Genomic DNA, 18,809 nt, shown 5'->3' on the forward strand with positions numbered 1-18,809 from the left:
TATACGAATCAAGGCAGTTCCTGGGGAACTTGGCACAACATCAAGCATTTTCAGGTTTGAATCGCAGACCACTTAGAGATTCAAGGAGGATATTTTGCAGTTGTGGAACATCATCTTTTCATTCAATGGGGGAATAAATATGACATGGGTACAGTCAATGGCAGCCAAGACATTACACATGCCAGAAATCCAGAAAAAGTCCAGATTAACTTCCCTCTGGTTTTCTTCCCTCTCTGGAAAGTTGATGTAGTCCTTGGCACATTTTTTCAGGGTTTGCAATACCTGGCACAAACATCTACATATAGATGACTGGTCTACACTGCTGCTACACCTGATCACAAGCTGGAAGGTTTCTGTGCCAAGGAACTGCAGGACAGTCAGCAGGTTCACCAGCCCAGGCAGTGCATGGGACTGTTATGGATTACTATCAGCTCTGATCTCCTTAAATAGATCTATAATCCCTGCCCTGCTTAGATGATAATCATTCACTACCTTTTGGTCTGACATCTCGGGACGGTCACGTACTAGAATCCTCTCTGGCTGCTGTACCTCCTTTCTTCCATCATCATCACTGTATCCTCTTAGGGCATCCTGCAGAAAGCAGGGATAAAACCTCCATCCATAATGTTGTCCATTGTAGCACAAAGCACACGTGGATCACAAATGCTTATAATTCATGGGCCTTAATATTTTACAGTGCAAAAACAATCCAGGCATGCCTAGCGGTTTTTTTCCTGCTGTAAAGCAAGTCACTGCCAATGAATGTCATATACATGCATAAATCGACGCTTGGGAGGAAGAGGCAAAGAACTACCAACAAACCATGAAAAAGTGAAAACGTAAGATATATATGCTTTTTTTCTATACTGCTTCATTGGGACGAATATGGTTCCCTGAAAACACATGCCACTACAACAATGCACACAGATATGGGTGAAGGAAAAGGATCTCAGAAATCCAAATCCAAATCAATATGTTCATGTTTATGTGATGAATGATTATCCATTTTTCATTTATAATGCTTTTCAATTAAAAAAAAAAAATTTATTGATGTGGGTTTTTTATATTGATGTGATGGTTTTGTCATTGATGGTTTTAGTTATATTTTATTATGTTTTTAATTATTATTTTTTACCTTTCTTTTCTTTGTGTATTGGATTTCTGAACCTTCTGAAGGACCCCTGAGGAAGACTTCATTTGCCAAAACATGGCCCATGTTGGATCTAGGCTCCAGTGTTCGTTGGTGTAGCTTTTTGAATTTGAAATAAAGCATTTGAACTTTAAACTCCTGTGTCCAACAGCTGGCTCCACGTGGTGTGCTTTGTGGATGTCCCTTGTTTTTTTGTGGAAGCCTGGTCTTTTGCCTCTGTCTTTGGGACTGCAGTTTTTATAGCAGGCTCCTCCAGTGGCTTTTTGGTTTGTGCTTCAAGGCCTGGCATCATGAACTTCTTTGGGCAGCAGCAGCGTTTCTAATTCACTGCTGTTGTCAGCTTCTCTGCCGGGTCCTGCCTATTTCCTGTTTCTGCAAAGGCAGGACCTGACAGAGAAGAAGGCCCGAAGCCGGCAACAGCAGCGAATTGTGAATGTTGCTGCTGCCTGAAGAAGTTCATGATGCCAGGCCTTGGAGCACCCGCTTAGGGACTGCACTGCCGATCGGAGACGAGGTGACAGAAGGAGGAAATGGAGCAGAGAGGGAGAGAATTGCTGCACTCAACTGGAGGAAGAAAGAGAGGGAGGGAGGAACATAAGAACATAAGCAGTACCTCTGCTGAGTCAGATCAGAGGTCCATCATGCCCAGCAGTCCGCTCATGCGGCAGCCCATCAGGTCCAGGGAGGAAGAGATGCTAGGGAATGGAGGGGAGGAGGAAGGTATGCCAGACCAAATGAAAAGGAAGGAGGAGATGTCAGAGCATGGAGGAGGAGGGAGAGATGGAAGAAAAGGAAAGGAGAGAGATGCCAGGGAATTAGGGAAAAGAAGGAGACAAAGATGCCAGACTGTGGCGTGGGGTGGGAAGGAAAGAAAAGAGAATAGAGAGATGCCAGAGCATAGGAGAGGGGGTGGTGACAGAGAGAGAAAAATAGAGAGGTGACAGAGCTGAAATGAATCATGTACAAAGAGAGACAGGGCACAGGATAGACAGTTATGAAAGGAGCATAGAAAGAGGGACGATGCAATATGGAACGGTGAGAGGGTGGACAGTGGATGGAAGGGGCTGATGCTGCATGGAAGAGAGAGAGGACAGATGCTAGCTAGAAAGAACAGATTTTTTTTTGTTGTTTTAGAATAAATAGTATTGTAGTTGTGTTGATAAAACTTTTATAAACAGAAAATAAGATAACCTTTTTATTGAACTAATCTAAATACATTTTTTACTAACTTTTAGAGACCAAAACCCCTTTCTCAGGTCAGGACAGTATAATGTAACAGCGGTATACTATATTGACCTGAAGGAGGAGGCTATGGTCTCTGAAAGTTAATTGAAAAATGGATTAGTCCAATAAAATGGTATATTCTTATTTTCAAGTTTTGTTTTATTTCTATTTGTTAATTTGTAAAGTGGTGATTGTTTGTCAGTTTCTTCAAATTTACATCTGCTATATTTATATTTTGCAGAGTATTAGGGGGCTATGTGTCATTGTTTCTGTGGTGTTTCACTGTATGCAATTTAGCTTCTTGGCAGTTCAATTTAACCTTTATCTACATATTTCTATTTTCACTTTGTGATTACTTATTCCATACTAGGTGAGGGTGTATCTGTGCTCTGTGTGTATGAAAGACATGGTCTGTTAGCGTTGACTAGCCTTGTTTGGTGAAATGCATCGGGCATGGTTCTTTGGAGCACCTTGAATTAACCTGATTTGAATCTCCTTATTTTCTGCCAATCTTCTTTTGTTTCACGTTGGATTCTTTGGTGGACTGATTGCCTTATTGTTTCGTTGCAAGTTAACATACATGGAGTGGAACGTACAAGAGGAGTTACAGATTTGGTTGATGTTACAGATTTGATGTTGATGTTACAGATTTGGTTGATGTAGAGTGAGGCAGTTGAGATGCGTTGTAAACTTGGTTATTAATATAGACTTATATTTCGGATAATATTACTGCTTTACAAATATTTGAACACTTTTATATATGCATGGAAAGGGTTAAGAATTAAATTCCTGGGTAAGTAGGTGGGGAAAGAAGGAGGATTTGTTCAGAGATGTTTGGGGGTTGCATAGAAGAAAAACTGTGCACTGGTATACATAAGAACATAAGCATGGCCTCTGCCGAGTCAGACCATGGATCCATCGTGCCCAGCAGTCCGCTCACGCGGCGGCCCCCCTAGGTCCATGACCTGTAAGTGATCTTATACCTCAAGCATTCTATTCTCTAATCATTTATTATCCTGTATGGTAACCCTCTGACTATACCCTTCAATCCCCTTTTCCTTCAGGAAGTCATTTAATCCCATTTTGAAGCCCAAAATCGTACTCTGCCCTACCACCTCTTCTGGTAGCGCATTCCAGGTGTCCACAACCCTCTGAGTGAAGAAAAACTTCCTAGCATTTGTTTTGAATTTGTCTCCTTTCAATTTTTGTGAATGCCCTCTTGTTCTTGTTGCCCCTGCTAGTCTGAAGAATCTGTCCCTCTCTACCTTCTCCATACCCTTCATGATCTTATAAGTTTCTATCATGTCCCCTCTAAGTCTCCGCTTTACCAGGGAAAAGAGCCCTAGCTTCTCCAGCCTTTCAGTATATGAAAGATTTTCCATGCCTTTTATCATCCTTGTTGCTCTTCTCTGGACCCTCTTGAGTATCGCCATATCCTTCTTAAGGTATGACGACTAATATTGGATGCAGTACTCCAGATGCGGGCGTACCATCGCCCAATATAGTGGCAGGATAACTTCCTTCATTCTGGTAGTGATACCTTTTTTGATAACGCCCAACATTCTATTCGCCTTCTTTGTGGCTGCTGCGCATTGTGCCGCCGGCTTCATTGTTTTATCCACTAAAACCCCCAAGTCCTTTTCCAGTTTGCCTTCTCCCCGTACCATCCCCCCCCCATCGTGTAGTTATACATCAGGTTTCCTTTCCTTATGTGCAAGACTTTACATTTCTACACATTGAAGCTCATCTGCCACTTGTCTGCTCACTCACTCAGTTTATTCAGGTCCCTATGTAGTTCTTTACATTCCTCCAGAGTTTTAACCCTACTGGAGAGTTTTGTGTCATCCGCAAATTTTATAACTTTGCACTTCGTCCCTGACTCCAGGTTATTTATGAATATATTGAACAGCAATGGTCCCGGCACTGACCCCTGCGGGACGACACTCATGACCCCTTTCCAGTTAGAGTAGTGTCCCTTTACTCCTACCCTCTGTTTCCTATTTGCCAGCCAATTTTTGATCCATTTGTGCACTTTTCCTTCCACCGCATGGTTCCACAGTTTCCTTAGTAGGCGCTCAGGGGGCACCTTGTCGAAGGCTTTTTGGAAGTCCAGATATACTATGTCTATGGGGTCACCTTTGTCCAATTGTTCGCTTAACCCCTCAAAGAAGTGCAGTAGGTTCATTTGGCATGATCTTCCTTTACAGAAACCATGCTGGCTTGTTCTCATCAGCTTATTTCTTTCTATATGCTCATTGATACTGTCCTTGATCAATGATTCGGCCATCTTCCCCGGAACTGAGGTTAAGCTCACCGGTCTGTAGTTCCCCGGGTCGCCTCTTGATCCTTTTTTAAAGATAGATGTAACATTCGCTATCCTCCAGTCCTCCGGAATTACCCCAGTTTTCAAGGATAGGTTACAAATCTGCTGCAGCTACTCCGCCGTTTTGTCTCTGAGCTCTTTCAGTATCCTCAGGTGGATTCCGTCTGGGCCCAGAGATTTGTCAGTTTTTTAATCTATCTCTCTGTTTGAGTACGTCTTCTAGGCTTACCTCCATGCATGATAATTTTCCCTCCTGATCCCCATGAAGATTTTTTCCGGATCCGGCATGTTGGATGTTTCCTCCTTTGTGAAGACTGACGAAAAGAACGTGTTTAGTCTGTCTGCAACCTCTTCTTCCTCCTTCACCACTCCCTTCCTATCTCCCTCATCCAGAGGTCCCACTTCCTCCCTCGCCGGCTGTTTTCCTTTCACATATCGGAAGAATGGTTTAAAATTCTGTGCTTCCCTGGCAAGTCTTTCTTCATACTCTTTTTTTGCTTTTCTGACCACGCGATGACATTCTTTTTGATGCTTCCTGTGCTCTTTCCAATTTTCTTCGGTTTTATCCTTTTTCCAATTCCAGAATGATTTTTTCTTGTCCCCTATCACAATCTTGACTTCATTGGTAATCCATGCCGGGTCTTTTGCTTGATTCTTTTTGCACCCTTTCCTAAATCTGGGTATATATAGGTTTTGCGCTTCGTTTACCGTGTCTTTGAATAAGGATCAGGCTTGCTCCACTGTCTGTTCTTTCCTGGAGCTGTTCCTGAGTTTCTTCTTCACCATTTGTCTCATGGCATCATAATTCCCTTTCTTGAAGTTAAACATTGTTGCAATGGTTCTCTTCCCTTTTGGCACTCCTATTTCCACTTTGAACTGGATCATGTTGTGATCACTGTTCACTAATTGTCCCATTACTTCCACTTCCTTGGCAGGTCCATTCAGCCCGTAGAGGATTAGATCCAGAATAGCCGTCCCTCTTGTTGGTTCCTTGACAAGCTGTTCCAAGAAGCAGTCCCGTACAGCCTCCAGGAACTCCATTTCCTTTGTACATTTTGAAACTCCAAGACTCCAGTCTATCCCGGGATAGTTGAAGTCTCCCATAACTATGGTATTTGCGTTTTTGCATTCCCGCCTCAGCTCAGCTCCCAGTTCTGCGTCCTTTGCTTCAGTTTGCCCTGGTGGGCAGTAGTACAGCCCTATCTTTATCTCGGCTCCCTTTCTTCCCGGTATTTTGACCCATAGTGATTCCAGTTAATCATTTGTCGTTGCTGCGTCCACTCCGGTTGAGTGAATGGTGTCCTTTATGTAAAGTGCTACTCCTCCTCCTTTCTGGTGTGTCCTATCTCTTCGATAGAGCTTGTACCCTGGCAGTAGTACTATGTCCCATTTGTTTTCTTCGTTCCACCATGTTTCCATGATCGCTATGATGTCCAGGCTCTCATCTTTGGCTACGACTTCTAGTTCCCCCATTTTGTTCTTTAGGCTTCTTGCATTAGTGTACATGCAGTTTAGGTCTTGCTATTTTTCCCTCCTTGTTTTTTTCCCTTGTGTTTCATTTTTCTTTCTGTCTCCTGCCTGCCCTGCAGACTCCTGGTTATTGTTATCCTCTTTTAGTATGTTCTTATTATCCTCCTTTTGATCCTCCCCTTCATCTTGCTCCATTTTGTCTTCCCCTTGTAGTACACTCCTCCTATCCTCCTCTTGTTTCGTTTGGCTCCCTTGGTTTTTCAGCTCCTGTTTTGTGCCATTTGTGTCTTCTCAACACTTTCCCCACTCAGTATCTTCTCGGGATACTGTCTTCCGAATCATCAAAGCTTGCTCCATTCCTCTCCTGACGTTGTTTGCTAGTAGTCTAGTTTCCGCCGTGCTCAGGTGTAGTCCATCTCTCCTGAAGAGCTTATTCTTGCCCCAGAACGTTGTCCAGTTCCTCACAAAGTGAAATCCCTCTTCCTCACACCATCTCCTCATCCACGCATTTATTGATTGTAGTTCCGTCTTGTCTCTTCACATCAGCCCTCGGTACCGGCAGGATCTCCGAGAATGCTATCCTCTGTGTCCTCATCTTTAGCTTCCTTCCTAAGATCTTGAATTGTTCGGTAAATGCATTCCTGCTGTAGTCTCTCCTGGTGTCATCATTAGTCCCGATGTGGACTATCACTGCCGTCTCTTCCATCTCTGCTCCTTCCAGGATCCTTTCAATTCTGTCGACGATGTCCTTATTTCTTGCTCCTGGGAGACAGGTCACCAGCCGATCCTCTCTCCCTCCTGCTATGAGACTGTCCACCTGCCTGAGGATTGAGTCTCCTACCAGGATTGCAGATTTCCCTTTTTTCAGCTTCCGCTGCAGTCGCAGGTCTGTGTCCTTGGTGCGCTTCGTTTCTTCTCCCTCTAGGCACTGGTAGGATCTTGCCTCTTCTTCCTGGAAGCTTCCTCCATGGTGTCCTTCTGCCTTAGTGTCAGGTGGTTCTAATCCTCCGTTCAGTGCATCTTCCTTGTTCCTGCTCTGCTCATGTTCTTGTTCTTCCACTCTCCTGTAGGCATCCTCGATGAACTTCTCGAGCTCCCTGACTTGTTCCTCGATGTGCCTTTCTTTCAAAGGGTCTTCAACTGTCTGGAACGTGTCTTCTGAGATGTAGAGTCCCTCCAGTTCCCGGATCCTGGGCTTCAGACTATTAACCTCATCTTCAAGCTTTTCAGTTCCTGACATCATCCGCATAGATACGACTGCCTCCCTGAGGGGAGGTAGTTGTACATGTGGCAGTCCGTGCAGTAAACTGGGAAGCTCATCCTCAGGAGTCCCTCAGCTTCCATTCTTGTTCGCCTCTTGAAGTCCCTGTACTCTTTGCTTTTGCGCTCACTCCTGTTCCTGGTTCTTCCTTACCTTCTTCGTCTTCTGCTTCCCTTCGCTTGTGCGAGCGTGCTGTCTGCCTCTTCCTAGCCCTCTGTGCCTGCCAGTTCCTTTTGCTTGTGTATGTTTGTGTGTTCTCTCTTGAGTCTGTCTTTTCCTGTCCCCCTTCTGCTGCCTTTTTCTGCTGTTTGTGTGCGCATATGTGTGTGTGTTCTCCCTTGAGCCTGCCTTTTCCTGTCCCTCTTCTGCTGCCTTTTTGCTTGTATGCGTGTGTGTTTTCTCTTGAGTCTCCCTTTTCCTGTCCTTCTGCTGCTGCCCTTTTGCTGAGGTGCTTTCTCCCCTGCCTTCCTCTATTGTATCTACCTCCCTTTGACTTCCTCTCCTTCCAGCTGCTGCCTGCTCCTTCTTCCTCCACGCGGCAATGCCATTCGCGCCGTGGCTCCTCTCCTTTAAGGGGGAGTCCGGGCGATGATGCTGTTGCTGATGCGGTGCGAGAGGCGGAGCTTACTCTCGCCGCTGCCCGCTCCTCACCGCCGCTTTCTCCCCTGTCTTCCTCTCTTGTATCTACCTCCCTCTGGCTTCCTCTCCTTCTAGATTCTGCCTGCTCCTTCTTCCTCCACGCGGCAGTGGCCTTCACGCCGCAGCTTCTCTCCTTTAAGGGGGAGTCCGGGCGATGATGCTGTTGCTGACGCGGTGCGGGGGGCAGAGCATACTCTCGCCACTGCCCGCTCCTCGCCGCCGCCCGCTCCTCACCGCCGCTTTCTCCCCTATCTTCCTCTCTTGTATCTACCTCCCTCTGGCTTCCTCTCCTTCCAGCTGCTGCCTGCTCCTTCTTCCTCCACGTGGCAGTGGCCTTCGCGCTGCGGCTCCTCTCCTTTAAGGGGGAGTTCGGGCGATGATGCTGTTGCTGACGTGGTGCATGGGGCGGAGCTTACTCTCGCCGCTGCCCGCTCCTCGCCGCCGCTTTCTCCCCTGTCTTCCTCTCTTGTATCTACCTCCCTCTGGTTTCCTCTCCTTCCAGCTGCTGCCTACTCCTTCTTCCTCCACGCAGAATTAAATTTTGAATTAAAAAAAAGAAAACAAATACAAGTGGAAATAAAGAAATAAATAAGGACCTCCGGTGACGTCATGAGGTTGAGCAGCCACTGAAAAGCACTGCTCCCGTCCTCGTGTGCCCTACCATCTATTTTACCTAGTCTTTTTGGGTCCCGAGTAGTCTGGGAGGTGCGTTTTGCCTCTTTTCGGGTTCGGACGTCTTTGCACCTTGTTTTGAAGGTGCTCATGGCTTCAAAACCCATCCGAACCAATCGAGACAAGGGCCAACTTCAGGAGCCTAAAATGGGGTTGGATGCTAGTTCACCTAGCCCGACAGCAAGACCAGTACTGATGGCAGATCTTGTGGTGGCGGTTACAGCGACGGTCGAAGCGGCTATTGATAAAAAGCTGCAACAGTTTTTGGATAAAATCAATGTGGCTTATAAGCGGCTGGATAGCTTGGGGCTTGAAAAGGATAACGTTTAGCATCGGGTCAGCTCCTTAGAAGATCGGGTGCAGCCTTTGGTGTCGGGAGCCATGCGGATGGCGAAGGAGTTGGTGGCCCTGACCCACAAAGTGGACGACCTTGAAAAGAGGGGTGTTCAGAGCAATTTACGATTGGTGGGTCTCCCAGAGCACATTCTAGATGCGGAGCTGCCTGGCTTTCTGGAGAGCTGGATCCCTCAGTTGCTTTCCCTGGATGCCCATCTGAAAAGGTTCAGGGTGGAGAGGGTGCATCGTTTGGGGCCTCGGGGTCCAGAAGGCTTCCGACCTCATGTGGTCATTTTTAAGATTTTGAACTTTGCCCACAAGACTGCCATTCTGCAAGCGCTTTGAGCGGGCATGGGCCTGCGGCACGACAATAAAAATATTCTTTGTTTCCAGGACTATTCTACTGTGGTGGTGGCGCAGCGTCATGAATTTACCCCCATTTGCTCGGCTCTGTATGCCAATAAAGTGAAGCGTGCCCTACTCTATCCGGCAAAACTGAGAATTCAGAAAAATGGACGAGCACAGACTTTTGACTCTCCAGCCACCGCATTGACTTTTGTGAATACCTTGGGTATCGAGGTGGTCCCTCCGCTAGTGAATAGGAGGCAATCTGGTGTGGTGGCTGCTGTCATTGGGACCCCATAGAGTTTTGGTATTGGAATCTATGGTATACTGTGGTTGTTGGTTGGACTGATTGGTGGGAGTGTGGTGTGGCTTGGGGGAGGGGGTTTGTCTGCGGGTTTGTGAGTGTGTCTGGTTGTAAGTCTGGAGAGTGGGGACTCTGTTAGTTTAAGGGATTCTTATGGGTCTTGTTCTGTTGGGGTGAGAATAGGGACGTAACTTGTGAAGTAGTTTTGGGGGGGGAACTTGGGGAGCATGGGGAAGGGTAGGGGGATGTTTTCCCTTGAGGGGGGGTTGGGTTTGGGTGGGTTCAGCACTCCAGTGTCAGGGGATCTTGGTTCTGGTGGAGCCTGGGGGGTCTGTTATATTGGATTTGTGGGGCAGAGGGGTCTGATGTGGGCTGGGCGTTGGACCCCTTTATTATTGTTCTGGTTTGAGTTGAATATTATGTTTAACCCTGACTATGGGTGATCCATCTTTAAAGGTGTGCTCGTGGAATGTGGCGGGTATAAACTCGCCAGTAAAGAGGTCTAAGATACTACAAATTCTCCGGCAGAAGGGGATGCATGTGGCTTGTCTGCAGGAGACCCATCTGTCTGATGCTGAACACGAGAAACTGGGTAGGAGATGCGTCAAAGAGGTTTATTATTCCATGGGCACTACCCATAGTGCAGAGGTAGCTATTCTCCTTAGTAAACATCTTCCCTATCCTGTGCATAGAGTGGTTAAGGATACTGGGGGGAGGTATTTGTTTCTTCATTTGGATATTCAGGGTCAGGAGATGATATTGGCAACTGTTTATGCTCCCAATGTGTTTAACCTTGATTTTTTTCAGCAGCTCGTGGGTCTGTGCTCCACCTTTCTGGATGTGCCCTTGATGTTCTTGGGGAATTTCAATACAGTCTTGGACCCTGATATGGATCGGCTGGGAGGGGCCTCTCCTCCGGATCTCCGATCGGCATGGGGGCTTACTCAATTTTGTAATGTTTTGGATCTTGTTGATGTGTGGAGATTATATCATCCTCTGGATAAGGATTTTACACATGTGGCCCGTGCGCATCCCACCATGTCCAGAACAGATTATATCTTGGTTGTCACTTCTTTTTTGCCCTGGGTGATTCGAGCAGAAATTGATGTCCCTACTCTTTCCGATCATGCTTTGATATGGGTGGAAGTTCGGGGTATGCAATTTTGAGTCTAACCTGGTCTGTGGAAGTTTTCTCGTTTTCTTTATTGGGATCGGCGTTTCCGGGCTCATATTATCAAATGCTGGCAGCAGTTTTTATTGGACAATGTCTCCTCAGCCTCCAATCTGGTGTTACTTTGGGAAACTGCTAAAGCGGTTCTTCGTGGGGAAACTATAGCGTATGTAGCCCGACAACGTAAGGAACAATCGCGTGATCTTTTATATTTACACCGGAAGGTGGAGGTTTGTAAACGTCAGTGGATTGCTTCTGGATCCCTGATGGATTATGATTCCCTCTTGGTGGCCCGGGTAGCCCTGCAAACTAAGATTCATGAACATAGCCAGTGGTCCCAGTCTGGTAGACTTCTGACTTGTTTGGTACATCCTTGGCAGGGCCCTCATTTTTGTAAAGGACTTTATTCTCAGGGCGTTTTTGTCACTGATCGGGACCGCTTGATGGAGATTTTTCATCAGCATTTTCGGGAGTTTTATACCAAGCAGCAGTCTACCCCAGCCACGTTACATTCTTATTTCCAGACCCTCCATTTGCCCCAATTTTGGGAGGAGTCTAGTCAATTGCTCCATGAGCCGATCACTGCCTTGGAGATTAGTCAGGTGATTAAGAATTCACCTCTGTCCAAAGCTCCGGGACCTGACGGTCTCTCTTAAGAGTTTTATAAAATTCTGCAAAGTCATATAGTCAAGTCTTTGGAGGCTTATTTTGCTCAGGTAGTGTCGGATGGGACTTTTCCAGCCCATGCTAATCGTGCTTATATAGTATTGATCCCCCAAGCCTGTTAGGAATCCTACGTCTATGGATTCTTATTGTCCTATTTTGTTAATTAATTTTGAACTTAAATTGCTGGCAAAAATTTGGCCACGCATTTATCTTCCCTTTTGCCAGAGGTGATTCACCCGGACCAGGTCAGCTTCATCCAGGGGAGGCAGGCGGTGTGGAATGTGAGAAAAATTATGGCTGCATTGGGGCACAGTGTTACTTATTCTCTCCCGGCCCTCCTGATTAGTTTAGATGCTTTTTTTGACTGTGTGGACTGGGACTATTTGTTTTTGGCTTTGGGTAAGTATGGGCTGGGGGGCCCTTTTCTGGACATGATGCGGGTTCTTTATGCCAATCCCAGTGTGGCAGTGCTGGTTAATGGTGCTGTATTTGATGGGTTCCGGGTAGAGTGGGGCACTCGTCAGGGGTGTCCACTTTCTCCCTTACTTTTTATTTTATCTTTGGAACCTTTGTTGCACCATATCTGGGAGGATGGCTCTATTTTGGGCCTTCCAGTGGGTCAGGAAGAAGTGCAATGTCTGGCTTTTGCTGATTATATTTTGTTGTTGCTGACTCAGCCCCAACGCTCTTTTCAATGGGTTTTGCAACTTGTTGAGTGTTGTGGGGGGGTATCGGGCTTTGAATTAAATTTAGACAAGTCAGAGGCCTTGCAGTTTAGTGGGTATGCTTATGAGGATTGGATCTCCCCTTTTCCTTTGCGAAAGTGGAGCACAGACTTAAATATTTGGGGATATACATCACGGGTGACCTTAAAAAAGCTTATGTGGAAAATTTTTCTGTGTTGTTGGGTAAATCACGGGACTTATTGGCTCTTTAGACCAAATTCCCGCTGACATTGCGGGGTAAAATTGCTTTGTTCAAAATGGTATTGTTCCCAAAATGGATTTATGTGATGCAGACTTTTTCTATGTTTCTTACGAATAAGGATGTTGGTCATTATCAAAAAGTTTTGTGTAAATTTCTTTGGAGAAATAAGAAGCCCAGATTGACTTTGGCGCAACTCTCTTTGCCGCTGGGGAGCGGTGGTTTGGCGTTGCCGGACCTGAGAAAATACAATGTTGCATGTCTCCTCCGACATTTGGTTGACTGGATTAAGAATACTCAATATTATACTCCTGTTTCTCTTGAACAGCAGTTGATGGCACCAACACATTTGTTGTATTATCTTCATGTGAAAAGACCCTATCGGATTTTTCCTACTCGTTCTCATACTTTGCTGAAATCTATGAGACAGTGTTGGCAATGGTTATGCAAACATATGCATTTGCCTTTCACCTCAACTGTGCTATTGCCCTTGTGGGGGAACCGGGATCTGGATCCGGATGGCTCTAAGACCTACTTGAGGAGCTGGTATGACAAAGGTCTCTATTATGTGTGGGATGTGGTGACGGCACGAGGCCTTCCTGTCTCCTTCCCTGATCTTCAGGCTCGGGGTGTCTTGCAGGTTCGAGATTGGCTTTCTTATGGCCAGGTCATCCATTATCTGTATTCCCTGGACCACTCCACTTTGAATGAAGATATGGCGGATATGGTTCAGGAAACTCTGACCCTGTCCAGTCCATCCCAAACCAGTTTATCCTTTTACCAAGTCAGCTTGGGAAGTTTCAGTGTTCCCTGGAACTATGATGCTGTGGCGGTGGTATGGAATCAGGACCTTGCTCCTACCGAACAGATTACTGATGAGGGATTGTGTTTTCTTATGCGACATCTCCCGCGTCTGACTCGCTCGGTGGTGCTGTAGGAACAACACTATAAATTCTTATTGAGACTTTACATCTCCCCATATAGGGCATTTGTTGCTGGCTTTGCCACTCAACACCAGCTGGATTGTTTAACATGTTTTGGTCCTGTGACAGAGTACAAACTTTCTGGTCCTTTGTTGGTCTCCACCTACAGACGATTATGAAAAAAAGAATTCCCCTGAGGGCAGATGTTTTGCTTTTCTTTCAATTCACTTCTTTGGGATTTTCCAGGGGTAACTCCTTATTGCTGAAAAAAGCTTTGTTGTTGTCTCGAAAATGTATCCTTTTGCTCTGGCAGCAAGCGGAGGTGCCTACCCTTACTATGTGGAAAAATGAACTGTTTACCTTGTTAAAGTATGAATATTTGGATGTTAAGAACTGTGGCCCTGGTCGATGGAGAAAATTCCGGGTGGTTTGGGCTCCAGTTTGGGACAGTCTGTCCCATTGCACCTGAAGTGCCCTCTTGAATTTCTGACACTGGAGTGCTTGGAGGGGTGGGGGTGGGGTGGTGCTTGGCTGGGTCCATTTGTCTCCGTGCAGATACCATTCGAAAGACACTTTCATCGTGTGTTCTGGTTTTGATTCCTGGTTGTATTCGTTCAGGATTATTGTATATTTTCTTTGTATTTTCATTTCATGATAAAAATTAAAAATTTTTGAAAGAAAAAAGAAATAAGAAAACAGATAAATGTGGCGGGACATGGGCGGGATACGGGCGGGGCATGGGCATGATAGGGGCGGGGTAGGAGCAGGAGGGCCCAGTGTACTTGTGTGCCTAGGGGCCAAAGAATTAATCCTGCCCTGTGCATCACCCAAAGTGCTCATTTTAATATTAATGAGCTTGCTGGTATACATTTCCATATTATTCTCGGAGGCTGCTATGAAGCATGGAAAAGACCGCACAGAGCCATTTTGTGCATCAGAAACTAAAATGCTTGTATGCTAAACTGGTTAGAACTGATTTAGCATCAAATGTTACAGGCATGGTAAGTTTTGAGCATCGGGGGCCTAAGTCCACTAGAACTTCTCTCACAGTCCTCTTCAGCTCTCTGCTTCTCTTTCTCCAGCTATCCTCTTATCTACGACTTTCTATGACATTTCTATGACACCTCTCCCTCAGCTTGCACAGTCTATATCAGGGGTGTCCATACGTCAATCGCGATCGACCGGTAGATCGGGAAGGCAACGCAAGTCAATCGCAGAGCCCATCCCAGGCTCCGTGATAGACTCGTGTTGCCATCCCGATCTACCGGGCTGATCAGCTTTCCTCTCCCCGACATCCCCACCGTTGCCCCAAGCTCTCCCTGCAGAAGCGTCAGACCGACCAGCATTCCTTTCCCCGACATCAATTCTGGCCCGGAACTTCCTCGCTGATGTCAGAATTGACATCGGGGATCGGAATGCTGGTCAGCGCGACACTTCTGCAGGGAGAGCTTGGAGCGGTGGTGGCTTGGGGGCCTGTTCCCCGATAGCGACGGTGGCAAACCTAGTGACTTGGGGGCCTGTTCCCCGATGGTGGCGGCAGAAAACCTAGTGGCTTGGGGGAGGGCAGGGAGAAAGAAAGGGGTCAGGCAAGGAGACAGAAAGAAGGGGGGGCAGGGAGACAAAGAAAGAAGGGAAACAGAAAGAAAGGGGGAACAGGGAGACAGAAAGAAAGGGGGCATAGAGAGTGAGAGAGAAAGAAAGGGAGGCAGAAAGAAAGAGGGGCAGGGAGAAAGAAAGAAAAAGTTGGGGGAAAGAATGAGGTCTGGAGGAGAGGAAGCATACAGGAAGCTGAAAGAAGGGAAGAAATATTGGATGCACAGTCAGAAGAAGAAAGTGCAACCAGAGACTCATGAAATCACCAGACAAAAAAGGTAGGAAAAATGATTTATTTTCAATTTAGTGATCAAAATGTGTCCGTTTTGAGAATTTATATCTGCTGTCTATATTTTGCACTATGGCTCCCTTTTACTAAACCGCAATAGCCTATGAGCGTCGAGAGCAGCGCGGGGCATTCAACACAGCTCCCTGCGCTAAAAACTGCTATTGTGGTTTAGTAAAAAGGGAGGGGTATATTTGTCTATTTTTGTATAGTTGTTACTGAGGTGACATTGCATAGAGTCATCTGCCTTGACCTCTTTGAAACCCCCCCGGAATATGAATAATAATTAACATTTTCTCTGCCTTTCATTGTGCTTGGTGGTTTTTTTTTTTAATTTTATTGTTGGTAGATCATTTTGACTTGCTCATTTTAAAAGTAGCTTGCAAGTCCAAAAAGTGTGGGCACCCCTGGTCTATATCTCTTCTCTCAGCCTCTCTTCCCCTCACATCTCATGTCTTCCAGCCTCTACTCTTCTCCCTCTTCCTTAGCACCACTGTTCTTTATCACCTTCTCCTCAGTTGTTTTCCTCCTTTCCCAGCCAGAACTCCTTTTGGTTACTCCCCTAAATAAGGGGTCTCCAAACTTTTTGCCATGAGAGGGTACACTTCAGCACTTTTCAGTGGGCCGTAGTAAAAAAAAAAAAAAAAAAGAAAGATAAATAATTCTAGATATGAGTTTTAATGAAAGCAGAAAATTTTATAAACTAATTAGAGTATGTGAGATTAAATTATTGTATATTAATGATGACAAACACTACTAGCAAATTCTCACATTTTCATCACATTTTCAAAATTATAATAAAACCATTAATGTGAATGATGGAACAGTTTTTGTGTTTTTAGAATCTTAAACTGAGTTTCAAATTTTGAAACACAAGTAGTGACTTCAAATGTTCATCAGATAAATTTGCCCTGTATTTTGACTTGATATATTTCATTCAGGAAAAAGTTTGTTCGCAAAAATGGAGATAAAGTTACAAACAAATTTCTTCAAATTTGGAAACTGCTCAGAGTTCAAAAATATATAAAAATTGATCAAGTTTCCTTCCTTATATTTATCTTTAATATGTTCATTTGCCTGAAGTTCAATAATTTCCATTTGAATTTGACTTGGGACATCAGCAACATCACAGTGAAACGGATATTGAAACAATCTAATTTCCCTAGCATTGGCATCCAAATCAGCAAATTGTCTCTGAAACTGTTGTTTAAGATCTGAAATAACTAAATTTGTGAACGAGAAAGGAAATTCTGCTTCACCCTTTTTAAGCAATTCTGTACAGTATGGCATATGAGCACAGTTACAATCTTTCACCTGGCCTTCCAGATGTACCAACTTTGCTCTGAATGCCATGATATGAGTTAATAAATCACAAACTAAGTTATTTTCACCTTGCAATAGGGCTAGCATGAAAACCCGATTGGCCAGGTGGTCCTCCAGGACAGGGTTGGGGACCACTGCTGTAATCCACAGGATTCCAGAAACTTGACCATTCTCTGTTTTGAAAGTATTTCCATTAATTTGCTTACCAAAGAAGTCAGACTTACTGGCCTGTAATTCCCTACTTCTTCCTTATTTCTACTTTTGTGGAGAAGGACCACATCCGCCCTTCTCCACTCCTCCGGTACAACTCCCGACTCTAGAGACTTATTAAAAAGGTCAGTCAGTGGAACTACCAGAACTTCCCTAAGTTTCTTCAGCACCCTCATATGTACACCATCCGGCTCCATTGCTTTGTCTACCTTTATTTTAGGTAGCTCCTCACGAACACAAATCCTCCATCCCTATTCACGTTTTCCTTCTGCGGTCCCGTTCCCGGTGTTTCAGCCATTACATTACATTAGTGATTTCTATTCCGCCATTACCTTGCAGTTCAAGGTGGATTACATAAGGAGTTATTTGGACATTTAGGAATACATAAGGAATTATCTGGACATTTCCCGTGGTATTATGGAGTTGCTATTGGGGATTGAGATGATTCTTGCTGTGTTAGTTTGTCTTTAAGGATTTCTTGAATAGCAGGGTTTTTATTTCTTTTCTAAAGGTTTTGTAGTCTGGGGTCGTGATCAGTAAATTGGAGAATAGGTAGTCTACTTTTGCTGCTTGAGTGGCAAGGAGGCTATCGTACATTTTTTTTTCGTTTGACGTTTCTGATTGGAGGGTGCGTGAATGGGCTCTCCTATGTCTGGTTGTAGTTGTTTGGATTAGTCGGTTGTTCAAGTAGGCTGGGCAGTCTCCGTTTATGGTCTTAAATAGTGACAGTAGAATTTAAATAGTATTCTTGCTTGTATTGGGGAGCCAGTGTGAATCGAGGTAAGCAGCTGTAATTAGAAGGGAGAATTAGAAGGCAAAGTGCAAGTAGGACTACCTATGGGAAAGAGAACCAAGGCAACAACATTTAACTTCAAGAAAGGGAACTATGATGCCATGAGACAAATGGTGAGAAAGAAGCTCAGAAACAGCTCCAAGGAAATTCGGACTGTGGAGCAAGCCTGGTCCCTATTCAAGGACACAGTAAACAAGGCGCAAAACCTATATATACCAAGATTTAGGAAAGGTTCCAAGAAGAATCAGACGAGGGACCCTGCATGGATAACCAGTGAAGTAAAGAAGGTGATAGGAGACAAGAAAATATCATTTCGGAAGTGGAAAAAGATAAAACTGAAGGAAACTGGAGAGAGCACAGGAAGCATCAAAAAGAATGTCACCGAGTAGTCAGGAAAGCCAAGAAAGAGTATGAGGAGAGACTGGCCAAGGAAGCAAGAAATTTCAAACCATTTTTCCGATATGTGAAAGGGAAACAGCCAGCAAGGGAGGAGGTGGGGCCCCTGGATGAGGGTGACCGGAAGGGAGTGGTGAAAGAGGAAAAAGAAGTGGCTGGTAGGCTAAACAAGTTCTTCTCGTCGGTCTTTACAATAGAGCAGTGGTTCCCAACCCTGTCCTGGTGGACCACCAGGCAAATCGGGTTTTCAGGATAACCCTAATGAATATGCATGGTGCAGATTTGCATGCCTGTCACTTCCATTATATGCAAATCTCTCTCATGCATATTTATTAGGGCTAGCTTGAAAACCCGATTGGCCTGGTGGTCCTCCAGGACAGGGTTGGGAACCACTGCAATAGAGGACACATCCAGTGTGCCAGAACCGGAAAAAATCTTCAGGGGAGATCAAGAGGGGAAATTATCATGCATGGAGGTAAGCCTCGAAGACGTTCTCAGGCAGATAGATAGATTAAGAACGGACAAAGCTCCGGGCCCAGACGGGATCCACCCGAGAATACTGAAAGAGCTCAGAGATGAATCAGCAGAGCTACTGCAGCATATTTGCAACCTGTCCTTGAGAACAGGAGTAATCCCGGAGGACTGGAAGATAGCGAATGTTACACCGATCTTCAAAAAAGGATCGAGAGGCGACCCGGGAAACTACAGACCGGTGAGCTTAACCTCTGTTCCGGGGAAGATGGCCGAATCACTGATCAGGGAAGGTATCAATGAGCATATAGAAAAAAATAATCTGATGA

At 45.3% G+C, this 18,809-nt stretch overlaps 1 protein-coding gene across 2 annotated transcripts in view; it reads right to left on the reverse strand.

Moving 5' to 3' along the window:
* Window positions 1–18,809, reverse strand: part of SCN1B (sodium voltage-gated channel beta subunit 1) — a 177,507-nt gene that overhangs the window by 60,174 nt on the left and 98,524 nt on the right. The window lies entirely within an intron of this gene.

Source organism: Geotrypetes seraphini, chromosome 11 (assembly GCF_902459505.1).
Source record: "Geotrypetes seraphini chromosome 11, aGeoSer1.1, whole genome shotgun sequence".
In the NCBI taxonomy this organism is placed as follows: Eukaryota; Metazoa; Chordata; class Amphibia; order Gymnophiona; family Dermophiidae; genus Geotrypetes; species Geotrypetes seraphini.